Raw genomic sequence first — 12,836 nt, 5'->3', positions numbered from 1 at the left:
CTGTCCCTCAGCTCTTCAGCTCAAGGCTAGTGCTCTACCACTTGAGCCACAGCGCTACTTCTGGCTTTTTCTTTTTGCAGAGGAATCGAACCCAGGGCCTCATGCATGCAAGGCAAGTGCTCTACCACTGAGCCACCTTCCCAGCCCTCTTTTTTTTTTAATTGAGATTAGGTGGTTACATAAAATTCCACATATTTCACAATTTTGTTAAATAGTGATACTTAATTAAAGTCCCAAACACATTTTAACCTTCACAAGATCATTATCATAGTCTATAAAGTTTCTGAATTCTATGAACTTTGACAATACAATTATTTCTTCCACGTCAGGTGATATTTACATTTCTTTCCTTTTGTTTAGTATAAGCTGTTTCTTCTTTTCCTCTCATAAGTCTGTGACTCCTATCTCCAATTAGCCACCAGAAAACCAGAAGTGGGGCTGTGGCTCATTTGGTAGAGTGCTCGCTTTGTGTTGAAGAGCTCAGGAACAGTGCCCAGGCCCTCAAAACCAACAAAACACAAAAACAAAAACAAAAAAATTACTTGTATCCTGAGACAAGCAGAAAAAAAAACATCTATTAAGAAAACAGTCCAGGGGAAGTGGCGCTGTGGCTCAAGTGATAGAGTGCTTGCCTTGAGCTGAAGGGCCCCAGGGACAGCGCCCAAGCCCAGAGTTCAAGCCCCACGACCGACAAAACAAACAAACAAAACATATATTTAAAAAAAAAAAAAGAAGAAGAAAACAGTCAAGGCCAGGCACCCATGCTCATGCCTTTAATACTAGCTACTGGGGAGGCTGAGATCTGAGGATCACAGTTCAAAGCCAGCTTGAGCAGGAAAGTCCATGAGACTCTTTTGGTTTTATTTTTGTTGTTTTTGTTTTGTTTTTGGTCAATCATGGAGCTTGAACTCTGGGCCTGGGCGCTGTCCCTGCGCTGTTCAGCTCAAGGTGAGCACTCTACCACTTGAGCCACAGTGGCACTTCCGGTTTTCTGGTCGTTTATTGGAGGTAAGAGTCTCACAGACTTCCTGCCTGGGCTGGCTTTGAGCCATGATCCTCAGACCTCAGCCTCCTGAGTAGTTAAGATTACATGTGTGAGCTACCAGCGCCCAGCCTGTGAGACTCTTATCTCCAATTAACCACTAGAAAACTGGAAGTGGCACTGTGGCTCAAGTGGTAGAGCCCTGGCCTTGAGCTGAAGAGCTCAGGGACAGCACCCAAGCCCAGAGTTCAAGACCCATGACCAACCGACCAAAAAAACAAAACAAAACAGTCTAAGTCTCTGCCTTCATGGAGCTCACAGTCCTGTAATTGATAATGAGGGTGGAAGGTCCTATAGAATAGGAGGCACAAAGACATAATATTTCACAGTCTAGGCCAGTTGCTAAACCTCTTTGAAATAGTTTCCTCCTCTGTAAAAAGGGATGTTTAGTTAAGTGGTTGCTGCTGAAAAAAAAAAAAAATGGCTGAGGAGGGAGGACAATCCTGGGGCGATAACTCTAGACCTGGGTGCTGTCCCTGAGCTTCTGTCTCACAGATAGCACACAGATTGGTAAGTCATCTTTGGTGCCAAAATGAGGATAATTCAGTTCATCCTTTAAGTGTTTTCAAATATTAGAGGACTCTATTCAGAGCTGATCTGGCTGTTGGGGGCTAAGCAGATAGCAAGAATTAGTTGACTAAGTGTTCCAAAGAAGAAAATGGTATCCAGTTTAAGTACCAACAAGTACCTGGCTTTGGGTAGCAGAGAAACAGCAGGAAATGACAGAACTCTGACAAAGTTGAGAACAAATATGTTCCTGTCTAAAAGAGCCTGTAAATAAGGTAGAAAATGGGTGAGAGGGGAGAGAAAAACTGAAGAATGCCAGGTCTCAAACTCAAGGCTTCTTATAAGTTGGTCTGATACTCCAAATTCTTGTTCTGTGCAAAGATAACTATGTCTGTCTGCTTCAGGGCCCCAAAAAAAGCAAAGCATGTTGAATAAAACATTGACATCAGTATACAAAGGGATGTCATATAGGGAGCCGTGGTAGAGAACTGAAGAAGTGAAGCCTTCTGTAGAATAACAAGAGCCTACTCCTACTCCTATAAAGAGGAAAATTGTTCATGATCCACAGCAACTGCTATTCCCTTAAAAATCATCCTATCTCTTCACAATGGTATGTCACCCTCATATACACATACCAGAGCTATTTCCACTGAAAGACAATCAGAATCTCTCCAGCCTAGGGTCCAATTCAAAAGGAAAATATTACAGACCAAAGAGAATAAATATCCTGAAACTAAAACAATCCATGGGACTGCTAATTATCTATCCCTGAACATATCTGGATTAGAAAGCATTTGGGAGTTCCTAATGAGATGGAAGTTCAACAGCTTGGTTTTCCCAAAGGCTTATCTTTAACTCTTTTCCTGAACTTCACAACTAAATTTGTTTTCTTTGCAAAAGAGTAAAAAATTGCACCCATTACACTCAGATCTTCTTGAAAGTGAATAGCACCAGTGCTAAATGTTAGTTCTCCTTGGAAGTAGGATGTCATTCCATGCTTTACTCAATCAGTATTCTACCATCACTAGATTCCTTCAGCATTTCCATGAAAGCAATAACAGCTTTGCTAAACAGAAGAGACAAAAAAGACTAGCTGCCTTTCAAACAGCAAATCCAAGGAAGTACACATGCATGTGCCCACATGCACAAAATGATTTATAGGAAAAGATAGATTTTTTAAAAACAAAATCAAACTGGGTGCCAGCGGCTCATGCCTGTAATCCTAGCTACTCAGGAGACATGGTTCAAAGCCAGCCTGGGCAGGAAAGTCTGTGAGACTCTTATCTCCAATAAACCACCAGAAAACTAGAAGTGGCACTGTGGCTCAAGTGGTAGAGCGCTAGCCTTGAGCTGAAGAGCAGAGGGATAATGCCCAGGCCCAGAGTTCAAGCCCCATGACTGACAAAAAACAAAACAAAACAAAATAAAACAGAACCTACTTTTTAGGGTTGAGGTGAAAATTAAAAAGGTTTTACACGTATAAATGCTTAGCACATAACTTTCAGTAAATATCAGCAATATTACCATGAGCACAAGGTACAACGCATACCTTTATAAGGTCAGTTCAAAATACAGTGTAACTATTATTAATATGAAAGATCAAATACAATCTAATGAATGGCTCCAGTAGTAGCTCCAGCACTTCTAGTTTCTTAACGAACACCTCAAGAATTGATGAATTGTTAACATAAAAGTGGTTCTCGCTGGGAGCATCCAGTGCCACCTTATTTTCCCTTAATTTTAATTTAAGGTATATTTTTAAATATGTGCTGACAGAACAAAGAGGAAAGTCTCTAAAACATGATCAATGTTTGTGCTAGCCTTCAAAGTGATTTGGCAAAACTACAGAAAACAAACATCTAGTCAGCTTTCACTGGTAGGATAAAAGCAGACAAAGAAATGGCAATTTTTCCCTTAGCAGTATATACATAATAGAAAGCTCTACAAGACTGGGCTCTTTCGATTTTGGTATTTCTATTTCTTTTCCCTCATTTTAAGAGGAGACAAAAACAAAAATAAAACAAACAACAAAAAATCTCTCTTCCCACACACTTCATCAACTGTTGGGATTAATTCTTCCCTGAAATGAAGTAACTATGGGCAAAGAGGTTATTGTCGTCCATCTAGCATTTAAATACAACTTGGCTTCAGAAGACTACAATTATTTTCTACTTGCTTTGGGAGCCTATATATAAGAAGTCATCATCCACTTGTAAAATATGGAACATCTATCTCCTTCCCCCCACTGCTTATTAGCAGGAATGTGAATGTTACTCTGTCTGGTCACTCATCTGTGTCTTTGCTCAAGATGTTCCCATTACACAAAATCCCTTCAGTATAATGCAGTATAAATCTCCAATGACTTCCTAGGTGAAAGAAGCGCATCAACTGAGAAAAGATCTGAGTGTTGCTTCTGGCTAGTCTGAGAGAAAACAAATATTGGCATTTATAAGCACAATCAGACAGAATATTAGAAATAAGGATTGTTTTAGACAGAATATGATCACTATCCTTAAATGCTACCAGGCCCATCCAGCTCAAATATTTGCTTATGCTGAGTATACAAGTAATTCCAGTAGTAGGGAAGCTGAAGTCTAAGGATCCAAAGTTCAAAGGCAAGAATCTTGAGTTCAAAGCCAGTTTAGATACCTAACAAGACCCTTCTTCAAAAAAAAAAAAATGGGGGAATGAAGGGAAGGAAAGAGGTAGAAAAATGAGGGAGGGGCAACAAGTTCAACAAGAAATGTACTTACTACCTTACTTATGTAACTGTAACCCCTCTGTACTTCACCTTGACAAAATTAAAATAAAATAGTTTACACCATATCTCCTAGTAATAGAGTAGCTCAGTCCACTCTTTCTGACCAACAGAGCTCAAAGAGATCTCTCCTATGAAACAAACGTCTGCCACTCACCATCTCTGACAAATGACTCATGAATTCTTCACATGTAAATTGCTGCATAGCAGGCTCTTTGATATATTTTATCTAAATTTCTCCTAACAACATTGTGAGGAAGTCAAGATACAGAGTATTAGCCCCATGCTATAGATGAAGTGAAGGTTTAGGAGAGAAAATGATTTCTCCAGTCTATCTGGCATTATTAGTGCTGGGAAACAAGAATAGACCTTAGTCACCTAAACCAAGCTACATATCAAACTGCCTTATTATCAGTAACATCTTCATGGTATTATCTTTGAGGGACATAACCTCAAAGTACAGACTACACATAACATATTTATATTCCTTCTCAGTAAAAGAGTAAGACACTCATCAATTATGCTATTTCTAGTCTGACTCCAGAACCCAAATATCTAAGCCAGGGCAACAAAGACAGAAAGGAAACAGGATTTGTCCTACTAAACAGGATTTGCCCCAAACTAAAAATAACTGAGGACAAAATAAAGTTGTGCATGGTTTGTATGTTCTTCACAGGGAGAACACATAGCAGGCACTCTATAAATTCCTGGAATGAACTGAGCTTAGGGAAAGTTATTAGATTTCTATGCATAAATAATCACATTACACCAGTGAACTAACCTACTCAACATAGTATCTAATTGTAGTATCCAACTCTATCCAATTGTAGTAAATATTGACTTTAATAGGTGTGAAAATCAATTAAGGATGAATTTTTAAAGTATAAAGTTATTCTTGCGCTGATTCATGCAGAGCCCTCATTACTATATTGATAGCAAAATTCCTCAGTGACAGATTAAAGCCATATACAAGAAAAAAGTCCGAAAGCCTTAAAGTTTGGGCAAGAAACATTCAACTTCTCAAAATAGCAGGATTACAACTTACACACAAAAAACTCAAACCTACAGAAATCAGTTCTTTTAAATCCACTGCTGGGCTAGCACAAACTGCAAAGGGAACTAGGCAAACAGATCAAGAGAAACCATGCAAACAACACCTTTAACTAAGCTTACTAAAATCCTTAACAAATAAACAAGAGACAGCTAAATATCAGATAAATGCCTCCAGAATGAAGAAAACCTGGTCAAAAACACTAAGCTTCTAACCTTGTTCTTCTAAAAGAGAATACATGTTTGGAATAAAGCAATGATTCTTAGTTTGATAATAAGCAGAAATATTTAGTCCTAAAATGGTATTTCAAGGACCAGGTAACCTCAGGTAGGAATACCTACCTCATAAGGCTAAAGCTTTAATAAAATGTGAATTTCTGATCCTATTTTTATCCAGCCCTATGAAAAACATAATTTTTTTATTTTCCATTTATTATGTGCTTTTAAACAGTTTGGAACATATTTAAATATAATTCTTAATAGGCTTAGCCTCCCAAGTTTGCCCCATGGAACTTTGGAGCCAAGTTTATAATGGAACTCAACAGAATATTTGGTAAATTCATCTCAAAGTAAATTTTCACAATCAGTCCACTCTAAAAAACAATATCCACCTGTATATATACCGAAAGGTTTTTTCCATAAGCCTAGAATTTAACCCTGAGATACTCCCAATGCTTTAGTAAAGTCTTTTCTTCTTCCAGAAATAAATTTCTAAAACCCCTCCTATAAAACTAGAGATTCAAACTGCTAAGAGAAAGAAATATCATTCAAGAAACCTATTCCAACCCCTATTTAAAAAAAAAAAAAACAACACAAAGATCCGCTGGGTGCTGGTGGTTCACGCCTGTAATCCTAGCTACTCAGGAGGCTGAGATCTGAGGATCATGGTGCAAAGCCAACCTGGGCAGGAAAGTCCTAGAGACTGTTATCTCCAATAAAACTCAGAAAACCGGAAGTGGTGCTGTGGCCAAGTGGTAGAACGCTCGCCTTGAGCTGAAGAGCTGAGAGACAGCACCTAGGCCCAGAGTTTAAGCCCCATGACCAACCAAAAACAAAAACAACATCAACAACAAAAAACAGAGATCCAGCAGGGCACCAATGGCTCACTGTAATACTAGCTACTTAGGAGGCTGAGACCTGAGGATCATGGTTTGAAGCCAGTCCCAGCAGGAAAGTCTCTGTGAGACAGTGGTAGAGCTCTAGCCTTGAGCAAAAGAGCTCAGAGACAGCATCCAGCCCCATACCACCACCCAAAACAAAATACACTGAATTATTATTTCCCTCAGTGCAATTTAATGCGTACATTAGGATGATGGCCAGATTTGCACTTTAATCAGCTGACTACTCCCAACACAAATGCCCTCTGGGAAACCTAAATATTCAACCACAGGCCCCTTTCCCTACCCCAGCTTGATGCTGGGGTATCTTTGATAGATAGTGAGTAGTGTGGTTCGTCTAGAGATGGCGACCAAAGTCCAGTATCAATTTCCCAACTTTCTCTTTTACTCCCAGAAGGTTAAGACACACTAATTTATTACAGGAAGACATTATAAAATGGTAGGAAATTTAACACCAAATACTCAAAAAGGAAGAACTGTAGATCCTTATTTCTATTTTTTTTTTGGTCGTGGGGCTTGAACTCTGGGCCTGGACGCTGTCCCTCAGCTCTTCAGCTCAAGGTGAGCGCTCTACCACTTGAGCTACAGCGCCACTTCCGATCCTTATTTTATATATTCATTTAAGGAGAGGTGAACAAAGAAGGTCCTCCAATTTTGTCTCCACTTCCTACTCCCATTTTTTAGACATTTATAATTGAGGAAATGGTCAGAAAAGGAAAAAAAAAAAAACTTGTCCAAGCCCACACACTTAGTAGTAGAAACCAGACAAAATGATCCTCAGGCTCCCACACTAACCTTCCATTTTACCTGACTGTCCCATCTTCTCAGGTCCTAAGGGTCTATGACCTGCATTCGGAGCACAGGTCTGAAACCTTTTAGCACCCAAGGGAAACAAGTGACATTCCTGTTGTTCTCTTTTCCCATCCAGTTATATATTTAATACATACAGCTAAAATTGAATACAGATCTATCTCTTCATGTGACTCTCCATCTCTACTCTCTACCACTGCTTAAGAAAGAGGAAAGAAAGGGAGAACTGCTCCTAGAAATATCTTCTAAATTATCTAGACTTATGTTATTTCTAAAAAGGACCTTGCAGATCACCTAATCATTATTTCCCTTTGTTATTCAAATTAATAAACTGGGACTTTTGCCCCTGGACAAAAACACTGAAATAATAAAAATAACCAGCTGGGCACTGGTGGCTCACCCATGTAATCCTAGCTACTCAGGAGGCTGAGTCTTGGAGCACTAAAGTTCAAAGCCAGCCTAAACAAAAAAATGCCTATTGAAGATCTAGCTCCAATAACTAACAAAATACTAGACTGGAGGCAAAGCTCAGGCACAGCACCAGCCATGAGCAGAAAAGCCAAGCAAAAACAAGGCTCTAAAAAGGCAAAAGGACCCATCAGGTTTTTAGGAAGAGCACACCATGATGAGACATGTTCTTAGCAGTTACCTTACTACTCCCCATCTCTGAAACTTTACCTATCCCCAACCTTTAATGGCATTAGGACGAAATTCCAATCAGCTTTCATAAACAGAAACACTTCACTCTAAAACACAGACACAGCAACAGTCAAAACAAAGGGAATACTGAAAGACTAAAATACTACATCTAACTCCAGTCTAACCACGTGCAACAATAAGGGCCCATAAAAACCCTTTAAAAATCCAAATGTTAAGCTTTCCTGTGTGCTTTTTTAAAGAGACACTGAAAGGGAGTTTGTCTTAAAAGTAATCCACTTAATCAGCTTCTGAGACGTTTCAATCCAAACTGCTGCTGTCATAACATTGCATCTCCTCATATCCAAAAACCCTGGATGGCCAAAGCAGGGTCAAACGTATTTTTCTAAAAATACTGAAGGGGCTCTCATAGATCCAGGAAAGTCTCCAACAATAAGGAACTCCAATCCCCAGGAGAGAAGAAAAGCAGAGAAAACTTTACCAGAGACACAACAAAACCTAGATTCCTACTCAGGGGCTTCATGTCACACCCTGTTGCATGAGGACTAGTAACAACTTTGCATTCACTAGCACTGTGCAAAGAAGAAAGACAAACATATGATTTCACTTATATGAGGTCCTACAGTGGTTAAATTCAGCACAGAAAATAGAATGGCAGTTGTGAGAGACTAAGCTGCAGGAAATGAGAAACCTTTTTCTGTGAACAGCCATTTAGGCATTTGTATCATTACAGATCATTCAAAATTATCACTACAGGCAGATGAACCATCAGCATTCCTCGCCTGGCAGGGCATGTAACAAATGATTTTGCAGGCCAACCCAGACTTTCCTCACCCCTGGCAGAGTTATGAGGGAACAAGGAGTTAAGTCTTCTTGGGTAGTTCAGTTGGAAAATGAAAGAAGTTTGGGAGATGGATAGTAGTGATGGCTGCACAGTATAAAATATACTTAATGCCACAGAATTAAGCATTTTTAATGTTTAAAGTTATAAATTAAAAAAAAATACTGCTACATCCAGGGCGTGGGCTCACACCTGTAATCCTAGCTACTCAAGATGAGATCTGAGGATAAAGGTTCAAAGCCAGCCCAGGCAGCAAAGTCCATAATTCTTATTGCCAATTAACCAGAAAAAAGCAGGAAGTGATGGTGTAGCTGAAGTAGTAAATAGATTACTAACCTTGAGCAGAAAAGCCAAGTTCAAGCCCCAGTATATACATATATATGTAATTTTTTTAAAGCCTGTCAGTTTAAAATTTTGCAGTTTGAATCCTGGCTTCACCATTTATCCATTACATATAATTGAGAAAGTCATGAAACTTTTCTAAACTCTTAGTACCTGGTTTACAAATTCTCAGTCCAGTGACTGGTAGTACATGTAAAGTACTTATTGTCTGCTACTACTATTACAACAAAGCACTTTCATAATCATTTTCTTTCCATAGTCCCCACAGCTCGAATTTACACATAAAGAAATTGGTTCAGTGTGCCCAATAGCTCAAAAGGCTCAGTCCATGCCATAGCAAATTCTCTACTCATGAGACATTCTGTCTACTATACATACTCTGTTATCTAAGGCAAGTGCCCTAATTCTTATGTCTCCATTGCCTTACAATAAAAAGGAGACATATAAAAAGGACATCCCCTTCCACTAAATAACAAACCAGATACCAATTATAGGAGAGTACTATAATCATAAACAATATAAAATAGAAGTGACCAACAAAGACCCTTGGCAATTCTGACTTACAAAATCTGGCCTCCTTTGAACATTAAACACAAGGTACAGAAAATGGCTGGGACTTCAGAAATGTCTTGAAATTTTCAATTATACAGAATTCCTGATCTTCAGGTCTGAATAAGATTAGTGCCCTTTCTTTCTTTTTTTTTTTTTTTTGGTCCAGTCGTGGGGCCTGAACTCTGGGCCTGGGGGCTGTCCCTCAGCTCTTCAGCTCAAGGCTAGAGCTCTACCACTTGAGCCACAGCACTACTTCCGGCTTTTTTTGCTTATGTGGGACTGAGGAATCGAACCCAGGGCCTCGAGCATGCAAGGCAAGCGCTCTACCACTGAGCCACCTTCCCAGCCCCTTTCAAGAGATGGTATGGTATAGAAAAAAAAATTACTAGATTGAAAGGCTGAGAATTCTAGTTCTGTTATTAAGGAAGTTTGTGAATTTGGACAATTTACCTCCCCTTTCCAGAGTTCACTAATAGGAAAAAGGGAACAGTCAGATATGAAAGTTAGATCTTATGTAAGGCTTTAACCTCATGTACACCACCACTCCTAAATCTACAATCTTGCAAGTGAAGAAAACCAAAACAGACCTTCTAATACAAACATCAGGAGAATTGTCAAGACCTGGCAAAAGAACTCCTCAATGTGATTTTTAGACTCGCTCCACTATTAGAATCGAATATATCAGAAAACTAGAACACTTACCTAAATTAATTTTAGTTCACGTCAACTCCCTTGGGCCTTTATCTGAAAACAGGAAAACTAGAACTACTGAGAACATACAAGGTATACAGGGAAGAACATGACATCAACAAAAAACAGACCTCACTATTTATAAAAGACTTCAGGGTTCCTTAAGCCAAACACCACAGATGTGCAGTTGCATTCTTATAACAGCAAGAACATTCACCCTAACTTACTTTCCCTTGGAGCTCTTGTAGAGCAGGATTTCATCTGTACTACACTGGATATTCACCCAGAGTGAGAGAGAAACCAGAGTTATGTCTTTTTATTATAAATGGTGTGACCTAAGGGTGTAAACCAAAACACCCTTTGCACTAACAGAGGATATGTGCTTTTATCAAGAAAAAAGTGACAAGTACTAACATCACTGCTACAAGTGAGTGAGAGCACATTGTTTAATCTGTACCTTGATTTCTGCTTCTGTAAGTGGAAATAACTCTAGAGGGCCGTTGTGAGCATCAAATGATAGAGGCTTATGAAGTTCCTGACTCAGTCTCATTAAATGTTACCTGTTGGTGTACAACGCTTCTCTCACACGTCCCTTCCCTCATTCCTTAAATCCGTGAACATCCTGTGAGGCCAGTTTCCACCTTTACGCCATTTCACACAGGGGCAAACAAACTGGCGCTCGGCCCCCAAAGGAGCTGGGACAAAGTGCGGGATCTGGCCCCGGCTCGATGGCCTGTCGCTTGTTCCTACGTGTACCCAAGATGTGAAAAGATCCCTGGACCTGCAGAGACGGGGTCCGAAGCGGACACACCCGTAGGGAGCCCGGCAGAGGTAGTTTTGCGCGCTTAAAGGAGCCTGAAGTCGCAGCTCCGGCCTGAGAGCCAGGGACAGGCCCGCCCGAGGCCTCCCCAGCGCGGCCTCCGCTCCTCTCCTTCCTCCCTCCTCCCCTCGCCGGGCGGGGCGGGGCGCAAGCACAAAAGACTCCAACTTCCAGGCGGCGCCGGCGCCGGCCCACCCCAACTCCAAGCCCCGGCCCGGCCCGCGACTAGAGCGGGCAGAGAATGCCAGACGGCCCAGAAACAGCGCGAGTGGGCTGGGGCCGGCGACCCCGGGCGGCCGGCCCGAGGCGGGGGAGGAAGGGGGGAGGGGGAGGGGGCCTGGAGTTAGACGGGCTCCCAGGACTCCCCGAAAGGCCGAAGAAAAGAGTTTCTAAAAATAGGCAGCGGCCCTCCTGCAAGCGTGGGAGACGAAAAGGCGCCGGGAACACCCCACACGCACCCCTGGGAGACGCCCGCAGCCTCCACTCACCCGCGCCGAGAGGTCTAGAGGAAGCCGCACGGCACAGGAGACGGTGCCGCCGCGCTCGGAGGCGGAAGGGAGGGAGGAAGGGAAGGAAAGCGGGAGGCAGGGGGCGGCCCCGGCCGCGGCGGGAGGAAGCGGAGCACACGCGCGTGAGTCTTCACCGCCACCACCCCCTCAGCTCCTCCGGCTCTGCCCGCAGCTCCCGCGCCGCTCGCGCTGCACTGACGGAGCGCGAGCCCCGCGGCCGCGAGTCCTACCCTCGGGCCGCACCACTCAGGCGTGCGGCGGGGGAACGGGGTTCGAGCTCCCGGAGCGGCTCCCCAACGCTCGGCCCTCACCTCCGCTCTGGCCTCAGGCTAATCTTCCTTCTCACCCGCTTCCCCAGGAAGGACTCGGTGACCCCGGCACTGGGACAGCGCAGCCACGGCCGCACACAGCCAAACTACCCCCCACCCTCTGAACCTAGCTTTGGAAAGGTCCAGAGATTCGGCGGGGAGAGGAGAGGGGCGGGGCCTGGCAGGGGGGCGGGGTCAGGGGCGGGGCTAAAGCCGCTGACACCAGCCTAGAGCTCTGAAAGCGGGGCGGGAGAGAAGATGGTGATCCCTGGGAACTGCAGAACGAGACTGGTACAGAAGACATTGGAGGCCTCGGAGGACCCGGAGCCGGGGCCAAGCTTGCTAGAGGAGGGGTGGGCGGAGCTAAGGGAGAGCGTTCCGGGAGGTGGACTCGAGCGGGAGGAGATTTCAGGAGCAGACTGGGTTGAGGCCAGGCTCAGGGGAAGCCCTGGAGCCGAGCGATTCTAGCTTGAAGAAAGCGGGCCCGGAAGCAAAGCAGGCAGGAGGGGGAGGGGGGCGATCCAAGTAGCCACTCTGGGGAGGAGCCGGAAGGAGGCGGGTCCTAAAGGAGGACCAAGTGGGTGGTGCTTGAGATGGGCGAGGCCTGAAGAATAGGCCCAAAGCTGTAGGTTGGTCTGTGCAGGAAGGAACCTCGAGAGACAAGGTCCTTTCTCCTTCCAAGGAACCTGGATCCCCGGCTGAGCGAGAATTTTTGCTGCCAGTCGAGGCTAGGACTGGACCGAGAGGCTGCTGTGAAGGGGGGGGGAAGGGGGAAAAGTGCCCCTTTCTTCACAAAAACAAATAGTTTATACAGTCAAGTAGCTTTGCTTTT

General features: G+C 43.1%; 1 protein-coding gene across 3 annotated transcripts in view; it reads right to left on the bottom strand.

Annotated features, from left to right (window-relative positions):
* Positions 1–12,154, bottom strand: part of Raly (RALY heterogeneous nuclear ribonucleoprotein) — a 71,274-nt gene extending 59,120 nt beyond the window's left edge. For 2 of the 3 annotated variants that reach the window (XM_013011027.1, XM_013011028.1), the window contains exon 1: positions 11,676–11,913. The gene's annotated coding sequence lies outside the window, so the exon portion shown is untranslated. Of the gene's footprint in view, positions 1–11,675; positions 11,914–12,007 lie in introns of those variants that run through there. The other variant, XM_013011030.1, reaches the window with a different exon arrangement.
* Positions 12,155–12,836: the final 682 nt, after the last annotated feature.

This window comes from Dipodomys ordii, unplaced genomic scaffold, assembly GCF_000151885.1.
Source record: "Dipodomys ordii isolate 6190 unplaced genomic scaffold, Dord_2.0 Scaffold13, whole genome shotgun sequence".
Taxonomy (NCBI): domain Eukaryota; kingdom Metazoa; phylum Chordata; class Mammalia; order Rodentia; family Heteromyidae; genus Dipodomys; species Dipodomys ordii.
This window is presented reverse-complemented; position numbering and strand designations above follow the sequence as displayed.